Source organism: Ovis aries, chromosome 5, assembly GCF_016772045.2.
Source record: "Ovis aries strain OAR_USU_Benz2616 breed Rambouillet chromosome 5, ARS-UI_Ramb_v3.0, whole genome shotgun sequence".
In the NCBI taxonomy this organism is placed as follows: Eukaryota; Metazoa; Chordata; class Mammalia; order Artiodactyla; family Bovidae; genus Ovis; species Ovis aries.
In genome coordinates this window covers 47978967-47992424 of record NC_056058.1, presented here as the reverse complement: position 1 = coordinate 47992424, position 13458 = coordinate 47978967, and the positions used below count along the sequence as shown (strand labels likewise).

The following is a 13458-nucleotide window of genomic DNA, read 5'->3' as shown; positions in this document are numbered from 1 at the left end:
TTCCAAGGCTTGCCACAGACTCGGCAGGGAGAGTGTTTCCTGGTGTTTGGAAACCTCTCTTCTTAAAATTCCCTTCCCGGGACGGGCTTCCCTTCTCGGGACGGAGCTCCCTCCCCACCTCCTTTGTCTCCTTTTTCGTCTTTTATATTTTTTCCTACCTGTTTTTGAAGACAATGGTCTGCTTTTCTGGTTGCCTGATGTCCTCTGCCAGCCTACAGAAGTTGTTTTGTGGAGTTTGCTTGGTGTTGAAATGTTCTTTTGAGGAATTTGTGAGGGAGAACGTGATCTTCCCGTCCTATTCCTCCGCCATCTTTCTCTACCTCCCCCTAGTCAGGTTCATTCTTTTGGTAACTTTCCAACTTGAAAATAATACAAGGTTTTTGTTTTCCCTGTAACACCATTTTAGTTAAATAGTCTGTAATTTATATTATGGTTATTTTGTTAGCTGTTTTTATTTTTTTTTCTAGGAAGTTACATGTGTATTTTCCACTGTGCAGAGGGTCTACACCCCTAACTTGTGGGTTGTTTGAGGGTCCGCAGTACAGTGTTTCTTTCTCTATATTTTTTTTCTTTCTCTACATTTGTGTATGTATGTAGTTTGCCTTGTGATCAAAGACTATGGTCTTCCTGATGATGATTCTTCAGTATTTGCTGAGATTTCCTTTGTTGCTTCCTAGATGGTTAGTTTTTATGAATAGCCTATAAGTGCTTCTGAAGAATAAGTAATTTATTTGATGGATACATGGATATCTGTAAATTTTTTTTTTGCTTTATATACTTACATATGTGAATTTAATTTTACACATAAGGTGTTCATGTTTCCTGTTTTCTTACTAATATATGGCTAGCTTTGCTTTCTTTTCTGAGAAGTTAGTAATGAAATCTCTTTTTCTGATTATTTTTCTTCCTATAATTGTTCAATTTTTGAGTTAAGGTTGTTAAATGTATATAGATTCAGGATTCTTATAACCTCCAGATGCACTATGCCTTATGTCAGTGTGATTATTTTTATCCCTAAAAAGTCATTTTTACCTTGAAGTCCATTTCATCTGATATAAATATATATACCAGCTTTCTTTGCTGTTAGCATTTTCTTGGTATATCTTTCTCCATCCCTTTTCTTTCAATATTTCTCCCATAGTATTTTGGATATATTTTTTTCTTTATATAGCATATAGAATATAGCTATATGCTAGCAAAAGTTAAATACATTTGCTTTTTAGTGGGTGAATTTAATACAGTCCCTTTTTTTGTGATTTATTGACATAGTTGGATTAATTTCTGCTGTTTGTTTCAGTGATGACCTTTAAGTTTTTAACATGCTTGATTTGGCTGCTGAAATGTAAAGTTTTTTTTACCTTCTCTGAAACAGTATAAGAACTGTTAAGAATGCTTTAATTCTGATTTCTCCATTCTCTATGATTTTGTTGGCTAATATTTTATTTCCAACTTGTTTTTAACCAACTTTATGAAGTAGTGATTATTACAATAATCAGTGCTAATATTTTATAGTTCATGCTTGTTCATATTTACCTATATGTTTATTGATTCCTTTGCCTACTTTTTCTTTCTGGAGATCAGTTTCTTGAATTATTCTCTCATCAGATGTTCAGATGGTAAGCTTTTTTAGATTTTCCTGAAATTGTCATCCTTTTGCTTTCCTTGAATGATACTGTACCTAGTTATCCTTCTGGTATCTGTTGTTATTGATGGGAAATCTGTTGCCAATCTCATAGTTTTTCCTTCTGTAGGCGATCCGTTTTCCCTTGATTGTTTTAAGGTTTTTCAGTTGTATTTAATTATTAGTCAGTTTTACCATTATATATCCAAGGAATTTATTTTAATTTATCCTGTTTGGCTCTCAATATGCTGCTTCAACCTTTAGATTTCAGTTGTGGAAATTTCCTGATTTATCGTCATTACCTGGCTTGTTGGCTTTTCCCTATACTTTTCTCTTCTCCCTAATCTTTTATCAGGATTATATTGGACCATGTGTTTCTAATGTCTCTTAACTGTTATTTCATATTTTTCATCTCTTCATCTCTTGTGCTTCTTTCTGAATGACTTCTTTCACTTTATTTTCAGATGAATTAATTCTCCAGTAGTGTCTGGTGTGTTTATTATGTCCATAAAGTTGCGATTTAAATGGCTATATTTTTCATTTCTAGGGGTTTTCTTTTTGCTTCAGTGACATCCAAAAGTTTTGATATGTATTACTTTAAATAGTGTTCATTCAAACTATTTTTAAATTTTAATTATGACTTGGTTCATGATTTATATTTAAGTGTATTTCCTTTGTGTGTGAGTGTAGCAGAGTTTTATTAAAGTAAGAAAAGGGACAGAGAAAGCTTCTGATATAGATATCAGAAGGGGATGGAGAATGCCTCCCTCACTAGTGTTAGCAAGGGAGTTATATACTTTTTAATTAGTTATTAACATTCAGAAAACGAAGATCATGGCATCCGGTCCCAACACTTCATGGGAAATAGATGGGGAAACAGTGGAAACAGTGTCAGACTTTATTTTTTGGGGCTCCAGAATCACTGCAGATGGTGATTGCAGCCATGAAATTAAAAGACGCTTACTCCTTGGAAGAAAAGTTATGAGCAACCTAGATAGTATATTCAAAAGCAGAGACATTACTTTGCCGACTAAGGTCCGTCTAGTGAAGGCTATGGTTTTTCCTGTGGTCATTTATGGATGTGAGAGTTGGACTGTGAAGAAGGCTGAGTGCCGAAGAATTGTTGGAGAAGAATCTTGAGAGTCCCTTGGACTGCAAGGAGATCCAGGCAGTCCATTCTGAAGGAGATCAGCCCTGGGATTTCTTTGGGAGGAATGATGCTGAAGCTGAAACTTCAGTACTTTGGCCACCTCATGCAGAGAGTTGACTCATTGGAAAAGATTCTGATGCTGGGAGGGATTGGGGGCAGGAGGAAATGGCAGCCCACTCCAGTATTCTTGCCTGGAGAATCCCAGGGACGGGGGAGCCTGGTGGGCTGCCATCTATGGAGTCACACAGAGTTGGACACGACTGAAGTGACTTAGCAGTAGCAGGAGAAGGGGAGGACAGAGGATGAGATGGCTGGATGACATCACTGACTCGATGGACGTGAGTCTGAGTGAACTCCAGGAGTTGGTGATGGACAGGGAGGCCTGGCGTGCTGTGATTCATGGGGTCGCAAGGAGTTGGACATGACTGAACGGCTGAACTGAACTGAACTACAATAAATCGAAAGAATGTCTGGAGGTTGTAAAGATCTTACTAGACCCACTCCCATAATTTACATTTTAAGATAACAGGATTAGCCAGAAGGTTTTCAGGAAGGAGAAACTGTCATTGTTAGATAATCCTTGGTGTTTTAATCGCTAAGTAGAGTATCCCACTCTTATAACCCCATGGACTATAGCCCGCCAGGCTCCTTTGTCCATGGGATTTTCCAGGCAAGAATACTGGAGTGGATTGCCATTTCCTTCTCCAGTGGATCTTCCTAACCCAGGAATCAAACCCCGGTCTCCTGCGTTTCAGGCAGAGTCTTTACCGACTGAGCTATGAGGGAAGCCTATATAATTCTGAGTATAGAGTTTAAACTGAGTTGTTTGTTGTGTAATCATCAGTTCCGGGCTTAAAGAAAAAAATGTTTTATGTGACTAAGACTAAGGAACATAGAGAAAAAAGGATGTTTGTCCTTTCCTCCTCCTTGAGAATTCCAGACCCCTGTCTCCTCCTTGAGAGCCCCAGACCCCTTTCTCCTCCTCGGGGACCCTGGACTTATCAACCTGCCTAGGAATTGACTTTCTCATTCCCCCCTTTTCTTATAGGAGAATTATGTTGCCAAGGGAATGGGGTGTTGTTTTCATTCCATAACTACTATCTGCTGAGATGGGACGCTGTCCCTAAATTGTTGAGGCAACATATTCTCCTAACCCTCATATTGAGGTTCTCTGATCCAGGGGCCCCAAGTAATAGTTGGAAGAGGTTGTGGCACTTGTAGGAGCTTGGACAACCATTTGTAACCTAAAAGCTTTCTGACGGTTAGAAACAAATCCCATTTTACAGTTATAGATGTAAGGCAAAATAGTCATTAAACCAAGTTAAAATCTAATCAAAATTAAAGTTATATTATGTCCATAGTTACATCAACCCATCTTAGCATTGTTAGATGTTATCACAGAGTTGAAGAAAGTCCTTTGCTTGAAGCGGAGAAACCCACATGGGAAGTCTTCAACTGATGAGGAGGGGAGTGATCTGCAGGCCCAGCAATTAGACGGATTGTGGAATGCAGCGTAGGAAAGAGTCCAGGACAGGAAGGCGCTGTCTTAAGGGTCAAACAGCAGACTCAGGACTTTGAGAGTCAGCAGAAGCAAGCCCACCTAGATTCTCAGGCTCATCTTGGTTCCTGGCTCAAACAGCGGCTTGTTTAACTCAAAGGCTGGGTCAGGAGTTAACCTCCTGGTAATGTCTGTTGAAAAGCTAAAAGCTGAGTCACATAGTTAATTTTAAGGCTTCAGGATCTATGACATTCAGTTCAGTTCAGTTGCTCAGTTGTGTTCAACTCTTCGAGACCCCATGGACCGCAGCATGCCAGGCCTCCCTGTCTATCACCAACTCCCGGAGTTTACCCAAACCCATGTCCATTGAGTTGGTGATGCCATCCAACCATCTCATCCTCTGTCATCCTCTTCTCCTCCTGCCCTCAATCTTTCCCAGAATCAGGGTCTTTTCAAATGAGTCAGCTCTTCACATCAGGTGGCCAAAGTATCAGAGCTTCAGCTTCAACATCAGTCCTTCCAGTGAACACCCAGGACTGATCTCCTTTAGGATGGACTGGTTGGATCTCCATGCAGTCCAAAGGATTCTGAAGAATTTTCTCCAGCACCACAGTTCAAAAGCATCAATTCTTCCGTGCTTAGCTTTCTTTATAGTCCGACTCTCACATCCATACATGACTGCTGGAAAAATGATAGCCTTGACTAGATGGACCTTTGTTGGCAAAGTAATGTCTCTGCTTTTTAATATGCTGTCTAGGTTGGTCATAACTTTCCTTCCAAGGAGTAAGCATCTTTTAATCTCATGGCTGCTGTCACCATCTGCAGTGATTTTGGAGCCCCCCAAAATAAAGTCAGCCATTGTTTCCACTGTTTCCCCATCTATTTGCCATGAAGTATGGTTTTTCCTGTGGTCATGTATGGATGTGAGAGTTGGACTGTGAAGAAGGCTGAGCGCCAAAGAATTGATGCTTTTGAACTGTGGTGTTGGAGAAGACTCTTGAGAGTCCCTTGGACTGCAAGGAGATCCAAGCAGTCCATTCTGAAGGAAATCAACCCTGGGATTTCTTTGGAAGGAATGATGCTAAAGCTGAAGCTCCAGTACTTTGGCCACCTCATGCGAAGAGTTAACTCATTGGAAAAGACTCTGATGCTGGGAGGGATTGGGGGCAGGAGGAGAAGGGACAACCGAGGATGAGGTGGCTGGATGGCATCACTGACTCGATGTATGTGAATCTGAGTGAACTCCGGGACATGGTGATGGACAGGGAGGCCTGGTGTGCTGCAATTCATGGGGTCGCAAAGAGTCGGACATGACTGAACTGAACTGAATGAGACTGGATGCCATGATCTTCGTTTTCTGAATGTTGAGCTTTAAGCCAGCTTTTTAACTCTCCTCTTTCACTTTCATCAAGAGGCTCTTTAGTTCTTCTTCACTTTCTGCCATAAGGGTGGTATCATCTACATTTCTGAGGTTATTGATATTTCTCCTGCCAGTCTTGATTCTAGCTTGTGCTTCATCCAGCCCAGTGTTTCTTATGATGTGCTCTGCATATAAGTTAAATAAGTACGGTGACAATATACACCCTTGACGTACTCCTTTTCCTATTTGGAACCAGTCTGTTGTTTCATGTCCAGTTCTAACTGTTGTTTCCTGACCTACATACAGGTTTCTCAAAAGGCAGGTCAGATGGTCTGGTATTCTGATCTCTTTCAGGATTTTCCACAGTTTATTGTAATCCACACAGTCAGTCTTTGGCATAGTCAATAAAGCAGAAATAGATGTTTTTCTGGAACTCTCTTTTTCAATGACAATATCTTGCCTTTTCTATGACAATATCTATGCACAAAAACAGTCTGTCATAGAGACAGTTCCTTCAGTGGGGGTTTGCAGTTCGAGCCCTCATTAAAGCTGTGGGTAGAACACGGGTGTGTTTTAATAATGTCATTAGCCTTTTCAACTTTTTTCTGAAGAAAAAAGTCTTTAGGAACAGTGGGGTCTCCAGGAACAGTGTAAGTGATATTCTATTTCTAGAGCTTTTGATACCCCTTGAGTTACAGCAGCTTTAAAGGTGGAGCATTGTTGTTCTGAACTTTAGAGTTTAAGGTCCCACTTATATCATGAGAAGTCAGTACAGTAAGATTTTGCCCATTCATTAACCTTGAGCTTTAGTGGATACTGCTTTTGATGTGAAAATAGATGAGTGTCTTGAGCTTGATAATGACAGGAACAGCATTTTGTGCTTGACCCACAGCTTTTCCATCAGCCCACACTTTAGGATTTACAGTTTGTTCCATTAAAAAGAGCTGGTTCCATATTCATGAAAACAGAGGCCTAGACCTTGTTTAGTGTATCCCTCCCCAGAAGTGGTGAGGGAGACTCTGGTATGATTAGAAACTCGTGAGAAAAACAGCACAGAGTCCCAGTTGCCACTTAAAGGATGACTGACATAATAATGTTTGGCTCATCCAGACAGTCCCATTACAATACTGGATCGGGAGGACAGCAGGCCAGGGGCTTCAGTGAGCACAGAGAAAGTTGCCCCAGTGTCCTAAAGAAGTCAACTGATTGACCCTCCATAGTTATTAATACCTGGAGTTCCTCAGGTGTAATTAGAACAGGAGGTTATGTGGGGATCCCTGGGCACCTTCAGTCCAGATTGTCTTGAGAGTCTGACCCCTGGGGCCTACATTTCAGAGGGCAGTCTCTTCTCCAGTCTCTTCTCTGATCCTTTGCAGACTGGACTCGGAGCTGGGGGTGGCTTAGATGCCTGAGGGAAATCCCTCTTGTGATGCCCCTCCTTTCCACAGTAATAACAAGTCCATCTCTTTTCACCTGGATCCTTCTGGGCATTTTTCTTAGGCTGTTTCTAACAGCAGGTCTAACAGCCATTGTTGGGGCTTCAGTCTTTTGCCTGCTGCTTTTTTGCCTTGATTTTTCCTCCTCATATTCTCTACCGTAATATACCATCTGAGCCAGCTGCAACAGTTTTTCTAAAGACGGATTTGGTCCAAACGCTTGTTTTTGTAACTTACGGCAGATATCTGGGGGTGACTGAGTGAGGAGTCTATCTTTTAAGATCATTCCTCCTTCTGCATTTTCAAGATCAACATCAGTAAACCTGTGGAGAGCCTCCCATAGTCTATCTAGGAATTTACCAGGAGTTTCCTTCTCTTCCTGTTTTATGTCAGCCAGCTTAGCGTAAAGTCTTAGCATGTGCTCACTTGAGTCCTACAAGAATACATTCGGCAGAGTTGTTCTGTTATTGGAACCACTTGGCTCCCAGTAGGAAGGAGGGCTATTTCGTATTCCCTCTTTCCCCTTGTCTCACGCTAAAGCCATTCATCTCCAAAAGTAGTAGCTTCCCCCAAAGCTAGAGCTCTCATGTCAGGAGGCAGTGTCTGTCCCAAGACATAAATTAAATCTCTCCAAGTAAGCTCATAAAGTAAAGTGAGTCCCATAAAGGCTTCTGTGTACATTTTGGATCCTCTAAATAGTCTTGACTGCAGTTGGGACTATTTGAAATTCTATCGAGACTGAGGCAACCCCTCCTAGACAGGTGCCTTGATTCTCAACCTGTTCAGTTGGGAGCCCCAGGTAAAGGGGCAAAGTAAGAGGACAGGAGGCAGCTGAAGGTTTCACACTCAAATCTGCACTCTTAGGACATAAGTCTGGCATGTCTTTCAGAGAGATAAAGAGCAACACATATGGCACTTCTATCCATTTCACTTATTTTCTACAGAACGGGTCTAGTTGTAACACAGTAATAACTGAGATCCTTCAACAGGTCAGCAGCATTCCCTGTCTTCCAAAGGATACTGTGCCCATTCAGTATCACAGAAGAAGATCAGGTGTGTCTTTCTAAATTCTGGGGATTGAACTTGTCCCAATTTGTTTAAATACATTTTAAAGACGTGGTTCTGAAACTGCTAGCTCCCATCTGTAAGAAGAAAGCAGTATCCACAGTCGTGGCTTTTTTCCACTGGAAGCGTCCTTCCCTGCTCTAGATGGGGGCGTAGACAGACTCTCCACTGAAACTTTCCTTCCCTGGTTGAACTTAGTCCCTCCCTTACCAACGCAGGTGTCTTACTCGTTCCTCCCGTTTCTACCACTGAGGCTGGGTGGAGATGCACCAGGGGTAGACCTGATGGCATCCCAGATTGATTTAATTCCATGCCACCAAGATGTTTGTTTGATTTGCCCTTTGCTCTGATGCCACCCAGAGCGTAACAGAGTAGCTTTCCTGGAATGTTTCCCAAGCTGGTACTACTAGGGGAAGCATCCGTCTTATGTGTGCATATGTGCGTTCCTGAGTACAGTCCTGACTGCAGTAGAGGTGGTGAGTCATAAAGGGACTAACAACAACTAGGATGTCCCTCCTGAGTGTCACCACACCAGTATATGTGATAGCAAAAGAGATGGTGGAGGGTTAGCCAGTGAAGAAAAAGTGATTTTTGTTCTTGAGCTATTAGGGCCAACCCTTCCAGTTCATTTCCACCGATTCCACAAAAGGCATATCTAAGGAGTTGAGACAAAAGCCATCAGAGAGCCTCCTCTGGTCCATTAAGAGCTAGTGCTACCAAAGGAAGAGGCCCATTGCATTTCCAATCTGACCGGATCCTTCAGTTCCCATTCTGTGTACTCAAAAACCTCATGGTCAACAGCAGGGCTTCTGTCCACATAGACAGGAGACACAGCCATGACAAAGACTCATTTTCAGGTCGCTGGCCCCTGAGGCAGGCAGCCAAGAGAGTAACCTCTAGCCTAAGAGATGTTCCTGGAGCTAGAGCTCTGCCTCACTTTCAAACATGCTCCTGTAACTTTCTGCTCCTAGCAAGGCTAGGCGCTTCCATACATGGGAAAGTACTAAGTAAAAGTACCTAGTAACAGCATGGATCACAGTTCCCCTGAAAGTCTATGATCTGACAAATTAGGTTAGTTAGTTGTAATTCCTCATGCAATTACGAAATAGTCAGAGACCAGGAAATGATGACCGGGAAAGGAAAGTTCAGTCCACATGCTTTGCCCATTTCTGGTCACTCCCCTTGCAGGGACCTTGGGTTTCTCTTGGCATTGGCAGGTCAGTATAAACTCCCAACAAAGCTCCCCTTTTGGGGGTTGCCTTCAGTCATTACAAAGTCCTTACAAAGGCACTGCACAGGACATGTCATTCATTCACACAAATACACCATAGAGTTAGTAAAGTAAATCAGAAAACTTGGATACTGAGAAAGCAGAGAGGCTAGAACTCTTGAGTGTTCTTACCTTGTCCTGAAGGTCCCGGACAAGCCCGCAAGATGATAGCTTACGTTGAATGGTGTCAGATTCGTGATCTCTGAAGAAGATTTAGCTTTGGGACCAGGGACCAGGCTTGATCATTCAAGAGCTTTTGTGTAGCAGAGTTTTATTAAAGTAAGAAAAGGGATAGAGAAAACTTCTGATGTGGACATCAGAAGGGGGACGGAGAATGCCCCTTAAGTGTATTTCTCAATTTCCAAATGCAACAGAAAGTTTCTAGTTATGTTTTTGTTAGTAACATTTATCTGTGGTTAGATAAATATTTTTATAATTTCAATCATTTGAAAATAATTGAGACTTTCTGTTAGTGTATGATCAGTTTTTATAAGTGTTCACATGTGCCTGAAAACAACATGTTTTCTATGTTTCGATTATGAGATAGCCTGCCTGCCTTTCCCTTTCTTTCTCCTTTCTGCCCCTCTCTTTCCTCTGGATATGAAATTTTATGATGACATTTGTTTTCTCAGTGAATTAAATGTATTATTCCATTCTGCCTTCTGTTGTTACTGTTAAGAATCTGGCTATCAAGTGATCACTGTTTTGCAAATAATCTGTGTCCCTCAGTCTCTGCCTATTTTTTTGTATTGTATGTCTTATCCCTACAAGGCAACCAGGGGTGGGGGTTGCCAAGCTGCAGCTGGGTCAAGGGGCCTTCCTCCCTCAAGGATGGGTCCACCCCACTTGGGGGCTGGTTTTCAGGCAGACCATCATGGGCACTGGTGGAAGGCTCCTGGGGCACAGGCGGCAGGCTTGGGTGAGGGCATCACGCTTGTAGAGCTCTAGCGGTAACACGGCATGTTGTTCTCTATCGCCAGGGACTCTTCCATGGGACCATACCACTTCACCACACAGCTGTTCTTGTCAATGAGGAACTTGGTAAAGTTCCATTTGATGGTATTTCCCAGCATGCTCCTCTCCTTGGGCTGAATTTTCATGCACTTCCACAGAGGGTGGGCATCATCCCCATTCACACAGATCTTGCTGTACTTAACCAAATTTGATGCTATAGCCATGGCAAACTCTTTGATCTCAGCATTGCTCCCTGGCTCCTGCCTCCTGAACTGGTTGCAAGGGAAGGCCCAAATCTGTAGACTACACTCTGAGCATTGGCCGTTCATTGTCAACCAGCTGAGTGTAGTTTACACCTGTCTTGCCTCTTTGCGAGGTCACACTGGTGACTATGCATACTTAGCCTGGTGCTTGTCCAAGTTAACTACGCTCCCGTCAATATTCTTGACTGAGAATTCCTACATGGAGTGTGCGCAGTGCCAGTTGTCACAGGACGCATACATAGTGCTGACCAGGAGCAGGCAGGGCCCCACAGAGTAGTGCCAGCTTTATTGGGTGGCACAGACGGCTCCCAACTGTCTACTTTTAAGATTTTCTGTTTTTATGATTTTTTTTACTTTCCCATGATGATTTATTTAGGTGTAGATTAAAAAAAAAAAATTCCTGCTTGGAGTTTGTTGAATTTATTCAATCTGGATTTGTGTCTTTCATCTGTTCTAGAACATTTATAGCTATTATAAGCTTGAAATATTGTCTCTGCCTGTTTCTTTTTCCTATCTTTTTGAGATTCTAAAGAAACATATGTTAGACCTTCTTATCCAGTAGTCTTTCACGTTTCTTTACCTGTTTTCCATATTTCCCCTCTATATGCCACTTCTGTTGAAATCTCAATAGTTTTGTGCAGCATGTCTTCTGGTTTACTTGTTTTCCCTTCTATTGTGTCTAATCTGCTATTGAATCTGTCCATTAAATACTCAGTTACGAATTTATAGTTTTAATTTTTAGAAGTTTTATTTGTATCTTGTCAAAGTTTGATTTATTCCTTTCTAAAATTTCCTATTTGCTGCAGAAATTTAAAAGGATGTCTTTTATTTAAAACTAGTATACATATTTTAAAATACATACTTTTACAATTCCAGGTCTTTTTCTGCCAGTTTGCATCAATGGTACCTTGTTTCCTTATAAGCTTGGTGGTTGTTTTACTGTACTACTAATTATTATTAAAAATTATTTGTAGCAGATTTGAATTCTCTTCTGCCAGGTGCCTAGAGGTAATTAATGATATGAAACCATGGCAAATCAAGTTCACAACTTGAGGTTTCTTAGTCTGCCCAAGAGATGTGAATCTAGACTGGAAACCATATATATGGAAGCAGATTGTGACTTCAGTTTTTTGGGGTCAGCTTTTTCTTTTCCATTTTCCTTTTCCTTCCACTGCCCTGTGCTCCCCACGTAGCTGTTGTACTGAGTATTGCCAGGGAAGTCTTTCTAATTCACCTTTAAGCTAGAAATTCAAAAGACTAAGCTCTCAGGAAAATGTGGGGAGAGTTCCCACTTTGGGTGGCTCTAGACTTTGACTTTATTCTCCTTTCCCCACAAGGCTGCCAAAACCAAAGCCCAAGTTGAATGAATCAATGAATGCTGCAGGGTTGAGTGGCTTTAGTACTCTGGTTCTGTTTTGTCTCTTCCTTAGCTTTTGGTTTTGTAGTTCCTAAACATTTTGTTGCTTTTTTGATGCTTTTAGTGACATATTTTTATATTCAGGATTTTTGTTTTCAGAGTGATTTGATCTGAATAATCTAACTCACTGTTATTGGAAATGAGTTGGCCATTGATTTAAAAAAAAAAATTGCCGAGTACCTTACTAAACTATTTTATCATTTATAAAAGATTTTCAGTTTATTCTTTAGTTTATACAGTCGAAATACCTGCAAAGAAAGATACATATTTTCTTTTATAGTGGTATAGTAGGTAATTTGTTTTTGACAGGAATCCTTTTGGTATTTCATGATTATACATGATGATGGCATTTGATGTGTATGTGTGTTTTATCTATTTTTATATGTGTTTATATTACATATGTTTATGTCAAGTAAATATGTTAGAGTAGCATTAAGTGTGTTTATATAAATTTCATTTTCACCAAGGGCGTCTGAAAGAAATGTATGGTGAATTGTATGCCTTTTTGTCATCTACCTAGATGACTGTGTGATAATCCTTCTACTGTGACCTCTCATTGGCAAGTTATATTTGTATATTACCCACTAGTGGATCATCTTTACATATCTGTAATGATTTTTTTGACCAGTGTGTTAGTTATCTGTTGCTGTCTGACAAGTTGCCATTAACTTGGCTGCTTAAAGCAATGCACATTTTCTATTTCAGTATCTATGGTTCAGGATTCCACACATGACTTAGTGGGTCCTCTGTATCACTGCAGTGCTGCTGCTGCTAAGTTGCTTCAGTCGTATCCGACTTTGTGCAACCCCATAGATGGCAGCCCACCAGACTTCTCCATCCCTGGGATTCTCCAGGCAAGAATACTGGAGTGGGTTGCCATTTCCTTCTCCAGTATTACTGCAATAGCTGACATCTAAGCTGAGGCTTGACTGGGGAAGGATATCTTTCTAATAAGCTCATGGGGGTCCAATGTTTTTTGCCGAATTCAGTCTTTTGCAGGTTGTCAGATTAGGGGCTTCATTTTCTTGCTGGCTGGAGCCTCCTCGCAGTTTCTTGCCATGTGTTCATCTCCATAAATAGCTCCCAACATGGCAGCTTGGTTTTTCAAAGCCAGTGAGACAAAGAGAGAGCAAGTTCTCAGCAAAACAGACATTATGGTGTCAGGTAGTGCAATGACATGTACATATTCATATGCATCCTGTTACCTTTCCTGTGTTGGTTAGAAGTAAGTCATATCTCTTACTTAAGGGGATGTGTCTGATTTTGGTGTAGACATTATGAATTGTCTGCAAATAACAGGAAATGATATACATAAGATAGATGTTTATTTCTCTTTCACCTAAACACGATCTTCAGGTCAGCAGGGCCGGTATGGCAGCCCTGCTTCAGGTAGACACGGAGGGGTCTTGAGTTCGTTCTAGTCA

At 41.2% G+C, this 13458-nt stretch overlaps 1 protein-coding gene and 1 pseudogene across 5 annotated transcripts in view; one reads left to right on the top strand and one right to left on the bottom strand.

The window, feature by feature from the left end:
- Positions 1–13458, top strand: part of SIL1 (SIL1 nucleotide exchange factor) — a 266056-nt gene that overhangs the window by 197740 nt on the left and 54858 nt on the right. The gene's annotated exons all lie outside the window — the stretch shown is intronic.
- Positions 10345–10915, bottom strand: LOC114114880 (phospholipid hydroperoxide glutathione peroxidase-like; annotated as a pseudogene).